This window comes from Oncorhynchus keta, chromosome 12 (genome assembly GCF_023373465.1).
Source record: "Oncorhynchus keta strain PuntledgeMale-10-30-2019 chromosome 12, Oket_V2, whole genome shotgun sequence".
In the NCBI taxonomy this organism is placed as follows: domain Eukaryota; kingdom Metazoa; phylum Chordata; class Actinopteri; order Salmoniformes; family Salmonidae; genus Oncorhynchus; species Oncorhynchus keta.
In genome coordinates this window covers 44,455,738-44,461,118 of record NC_068432.1, presented here as the reverse complement: position 1 = coordinate 44,461,118, position 5,381 = coordinate 44,455,738, and the positions used below count along the sequence as shown (strand labels likewise).

Sequence of the window (5,381 nt, the reverse complement as noted above, 5' to 3'; positions counted from 1 at the left end):
CTGTTTCTACCTCTGTTCCTCCTCTGTTCCTCCTCTGTTCCTCCTCTGTTCCTCCTCTGTTCCTCCTCTGTTTCTACCTCTGTTCCTCCTCTGTTTCTACCTCTGTTCCTCCTCTGTTTCTACCTCTGTTCCTCCTCTGTTCCTCCTCTCTTTCTACCTCTGTTTCTCCTCTGTTTCTACCTCTGTTTCTACCTCTGTTTCTACCTCTGTTTTTACCTCTGTTTCTACCTCTGTTTCTACCTCTGTTTCTACCTCTGTTTCTACCTCTGTTTCTACCTCTGTTTCTACCTCTGTTTCTACCTCTGTTTCTTCCTCTGTTTCTACCTCTGTTTCTACCTCTGTTTCTACCTCTGTTTCTACCTCTGTTCCTCCTCTGTTTCTACCTCTGTTCCTCCTCTGTTCCTCCTCTGTTTCTACCTCTGTTTCTACCTCTGTTTCTACCTCTGTTTCTACCTCTGTTTCTACCTCTGTTTCTACCTCTGTTCCTCCTCTGTTCCTCCTCTGTTCCTCCTCTGTTTCTACCTCTGTTTCTACCTCTGTTTCTACCTCTGTTTCTACCTCTGTTTCTACCTCTGTTTCTACCTCTGTTTCTACCTCTGTTTCTACCTCTGTTTCTACCTCTGTTTCTACCTCTGTTTCTCCTCTGTTTCTACCTCTGTTCCTCCTCTGTTTCTACCTCTGTTTCTACCTCTGTTCCTCCTCTGTTTCTACCTCTGTTCCTCCTCTGTTTCTACCTCTGTTTCTACCTCTGTTCCTCCTCTGTTTCTACCTCTGTTCCTCCTATGTTTCTACCTCTGTTCCTCCTATGTTTCTACCTCTGTTCCTCCTCTGTTTCTACCTCTGTTCCTCCTCTGTTCCTCCTCTGTTCCTCCTCTGTTTCTACCTCTGTTTCTACCTCTGTTTCTACCTCTGTTTCTACCTCTGTTCCTCCTCTGTTTCTACCTCCGTTCCTCCTCTGTTCCTCCTCTGTTCCTCCTCTGTTTCTACCTCTGTTTCTACCTCTGTTCCTCCTCTGTTTCTACCTCTGTTCCTCCTCTCTTTCTACCTCTGTTCCTCCTCTGTTCCTCCTCTGTTTCTACCTCTGTTTCTACCTCTGTTCCTCCTCTGTTTCTACCTCTGTTTCTACCTCTGTTTCTACCTCTGTTTCTACCTCTGTTTCTACCTCTGTTTCTACCTCTGTTTCTACCTCTGTTCCTCCTCTGTTCCTCCTCTCTTTCTACCTCTGTTTCTACCTCTGTTCCTCCTCTGTTTCTTCCTCTGTTTCTACCTCTGTTTCTACCTCTGTTTCTACCTCTGTTTCTACCTCTGTTCCTCCTCTGTTTCTACCTCTGTTTCTACCTCTGTTTCTACCTCTGTTCCTCCTCTGTTTCTACCTCTGTTCCTCCTCTGTTTCTACCTCTGTTCCTCCTCTGTTCCTCCTCTGTTCCTCCCTCTGTTCCTCCTCTGTTTCTACCTCTGTTCCTCCTCTGTTTCTACCTCTGTTCCTCCTCTGTTTCTACCTCTGTTCCTCCTCTGTTTCTACCTCTGTTTCTACCTCTGTTTCTACCTCTGTTTCTACCTCTGTTTCTACCTCTGTTTCTACCTCTGTTTCTACCTCTGTTTCTACCTCTGTTCCTCCTCTGTTCCTCCTCTGTTTCTACCTCTGTTCCTCCTCTGTTCCTCCTCTGTTCCTCCTCTGTTTCCTACCTCTGTTCCTCCTCTGTTTCTACCTCTGTTCCTCCTCTGTTTCTACCTCTGTTCCTCCTCTGTTTCTACCTCTGTTCCTCCTCTGTTTCTACCTCTGTTCCTCCTCTGTTTCTACCTCTGTTCCTCCTCTGTTTCTACCTCTGTTCCTCCTCTGTTTCTACCTCTGTTCCTCCTCTGTTTCTACCTCTGTTTCTACCTCTGTTTCTACCTCTGTTTCTACCTCTGTTTCTACCTCTGTTTCTACCTCTGTTTCTACCTCTGTTCCTCCTCTGTTCCTCCTCTGTTTCTCCTCTGTTCCTCCTCTGTTTCTACCTCTGTTCCTCCTCTGTTTCTACCTCTGTTCCTCCTCTGTTCCTCCTCTGTTTCTACCTCTGTTCCTCCTCTGTATCTACCTCTGTTCCTCCTCTGTTTCTACCTCTGTTTCTACCTCTGTTCCTCCTCTGTTTCTACCTCTGTTCCTCCTCTGTTTCTACCTCTGTTTCTACCTCTGTTTCTACCTCTGTTTCTACCTCTGTTCCTCCTCTGTTTCTACCTCTGTTTCTTCCTCTGTTTCTACCTCTGTTCCTCCTCTGTTTCTCCCTCTGTTTCTCCTCTGTTTCTACCTCTGTTCCTCCTCTGTTCCTCCTCTGTTCCTCCTCTGTTCCTCCTCTGTTTCTACCTCTGTTCCTCCTCTGTTTCTACCTCTGTTTCTACCTCTGTTCCTCCTCTGTTCCTCCTCTGTTTCTACCTCTGTTTCTACCTCTGTTCCTCCTCTGTTCCTACCTCTGTTCCTCCTCTGTTTCTCCTCTGTTTCTACCTCTGTTTCTACCTCTGTTCCTCCTCTGTTCCTCCTCTGTTCCTCCTCTCTTTCTACCTCTGTTTCTACCTCTGTTCCTCCTCTGTTCCTCCTCTGTTCCTCCTCTGTTTCTACCTCTGTTTCTCCTCTGTTTCTACCTCTGTTTCTACCTCTGTTTCTACCTCTGTTTCTACCTCTGTTTCTACCTCTGTTCCTCCTCTGTTTCTACCTCTGTTTCTACCTCTGTTTCTACCTCTGTTTCTACCTCTGTTTCTACCTCTGTTTCTACCTCTGTTTCTACCTCTGTTTCTACCTCTGTTCCTCCTCTGTTTCTACCTCTGTTTCTACCTCTGTTTCTACCTCTGTTTCTACCTCTGTTCCTCCTCTGTTTCTACCTCTGTTCCTCCTCTGTTCCTCCTCTTTTCTACCTCTGTTCCTCCTCTGTTTCTACCTCTGTTTCTACCTCTGTTTCTACCTCTGTTTCTACCTGTGTTTCTCCTCTGTTTCTACCTCTGTTTCTACCTCTGTTCCTCCTCTGTTTCTACCTCTGTTTCTACCTCTGTTTCTACCTCTGTTTCTACCTCTGTTTCTACCTCTGTTTCTACCTCTGTTTCTACCTCTGTTCCTCCTCTGTTCCTCCTCTGTTTCTACCTCTGTTCCTCCTCTGTTTCTACCTCTGTTCCTCCTCTGTTTCTACCTCTGTTCCTCCTCTGTTCCTCCTCTGTTCCTCCTCTGTTTCTACCTCTGTTCCTCCTCTGTTTCTACCTCTGTTCCTCCTCTGTTTCTACCTCTGTTCCTCCTCTGTTTCTCCTCTGTTTCTACCTCTGTTTCTACCTCTGTTTCTACCTCTGTTCCTCCTCTGTTCCTCCTCTGTTTCTACCTCTGTTCCTCCTCTGTTTCTACCTCTGTTCCTCCTCTGTTTCTCCTCTGTTTCTTCCTCTGTTCCTCCTCTGTTCCTCCTCTGTTCCTCCTCTGTTTCTACCTCTGTTCCTCCTCTGTTCCTCCTCTGTTTCTACCTCTGTTCCTCCTCTGTTTCTCCTCTGTTTCTACCTCTGTTCCTCCTCTGTTTCTACCTCTGTTCCTCCTCTGTTCCTACCTCTGTTCCTCCTCTGTTTCTCCTCTGTTTCTACCTCTGTTTCTACCTCTGTTCCTCCTCTGTTCCTCCTCTGTTCCTCCTCTGTTCCTCCTCTGTTTCTACCTCTGTTTCTACCTCTGTTTCTACCTCTGTTTCTACCTCTGTTCCTCCTCTGTTTCTACCTCTGTTCCTCCTCTGTTCCTCCTCTGTTTCTACCTCTGTTTCTACCTCTGTTTCTACCTCTGTTTCTACCTCTGTTTCTACCTCTGTTCCTCCTCTGTTTCTACCTCTGTTCCTCCTCTGTTCCTCCTCTGTTTCTACCTCTGTTCCTCCTCTGTTCCTCCTCTGTTTCTACCTCTGTTTCTACCTCTGTTCCTCCTCTGTTTCTACCTCTGTTCCTCCTCTGTTTCTACCTCTGTTCCTCCTCTGTTTCTACCTCTGTTTCTACCTCTGTTTCTACCTCTGTTTCTACCTCTGTTTCTACCTCTGTTCCTCCTCTGTTTCTACCTCTGTTCCTCCTCTGTTCCTCCTCTCTTTCTACCTCTGTTCCTCCTCTGTATCTACCTCTGTTTCTACCTCTGTTTCTACCTCTGTTCCTCCTCTGTTTCTACCTCTGTTCCTCCTCTGTTTCTACCTCTGTTCCTCCTCTGTTCCTCCTCTGTTTCTTCCTCTGTTTCTTCCTCTGTTTCTACCTCTGTTTCTACCTCTGTTTCTACCTCTGTTCCTCCTCTGTTCCTCCTCTCTTTCTACCTCTGTTCCTCCTCTGTTTCTCCTCTTTTCTACCTCTGTTCCTCCTCTGTTTCTACCTCTGTTTCTACCTCTGTTTCTACCTCTGTTCCTCCTCTGTTTCTACCTCTGTTTCTACCTCTGTTTCTACCTCTGTTCCTCCTCTGTTTCTACCTCTGTTCTACCTCTGTTTCTACCTCTGTTTCTACCTCTGTTTCTACCTCTGTTTCTACCTCTGTTCCTCCTCTGTTCCTCCTCTGTTTCTACCTCTGTTCCTCCTCTGTTCCTCCTCTCTTTCTACCTCTGTTCCTCCTCTGTATCTACCTCTGTTTCTACCTCTGTTTCTACCTCTGTTTCTACCTCTGTTTCTACCTCTGTTTCTACCTCTGTTCCTCCCTCTGTTTCTACCTCTGTTCCTCCCTCTGTTTCTACCTCTGTTCCTCCTCTGTTTCTACCTCTGTTTCTACCTCTGTTTCTACCTCTGTTTCTACCTCTGTTTCTACCTCTGTTTCTACCTCTGTTTCTACCTCCGTTTCTACCTCTGTTCCTCCTCTGTTTCTACCTCTGTTCCTCCTCTGTTTCTACCTCTGTTTCTACCTCTGTTTCTACCTCTGTTTCTACCTCCGTTTCTACCTCTGTTCCTCCTCTGTTTCTACCTCTGTTCCTCCTCTGTTTCTACCTCTGTTTCTACCTCTGTTCCTCCTCTGTTCCTCCTCTGTTCCTCCTCTGTTTCTACCTCTGTATCTACCTCTGTTCCTCCTCTGTTTCTACCTCTGTTCCTCCTCTGTTTCTACCTCTGTTCCTCCTCTGTTTCTATCTCTGTTCCTCCTCTGTTCCTCCTCTGTTTCTACCTCTGTTCCTCCTCTGTTTCTATCTCTGTTCCTCCTCTGTTTCTACCTCTGTTCCTCCTCTGTTTCTACCTCTGTTTCTACCTCTGTTTCTACCTCTGTTCCTCCTCTGTTTCTACCTCTGTTCCTCCTCTGTTTCTACCTCTGTTTCTACCTCTGTTCCTCCTCTGTTTCTCCTCTGTTTCTACCTCTGTTTCTACCTCTGTTTCTACCTCTGTTTCTACCTCTGTTTCTACCTCTGTTCCTCCTCTGTTTCTACCTCTGTTCCTCC

The 5,381-nt window shown here is 46.4% G+C and overlaps 1 long non-coding RNA gene across 1 annotated transcript; it reads right to left on the bottom strand.

Moving 5' to 3' along the window:
* Positions 1–506: 506 nt before the first annotated feature.
* On the bottom strand, positions 507–4,652 carry LOC127906394 (uncharacterized). Its single transcript, XR_008061189.1, has 4 exons — positions 4,530–4,652; positions 3,719–4,286; positions 1,233–1,350; positions 507–849 (listed from the first exon to the last, which is right to left on the bottom strand). It is a non-coding gene; the product is annotated as an uncharacterized LOC127906394 (long non-coding RNA).
* Between the last annotated feature and the right edge of the window lie 729 nt (positions 4,653–5,381).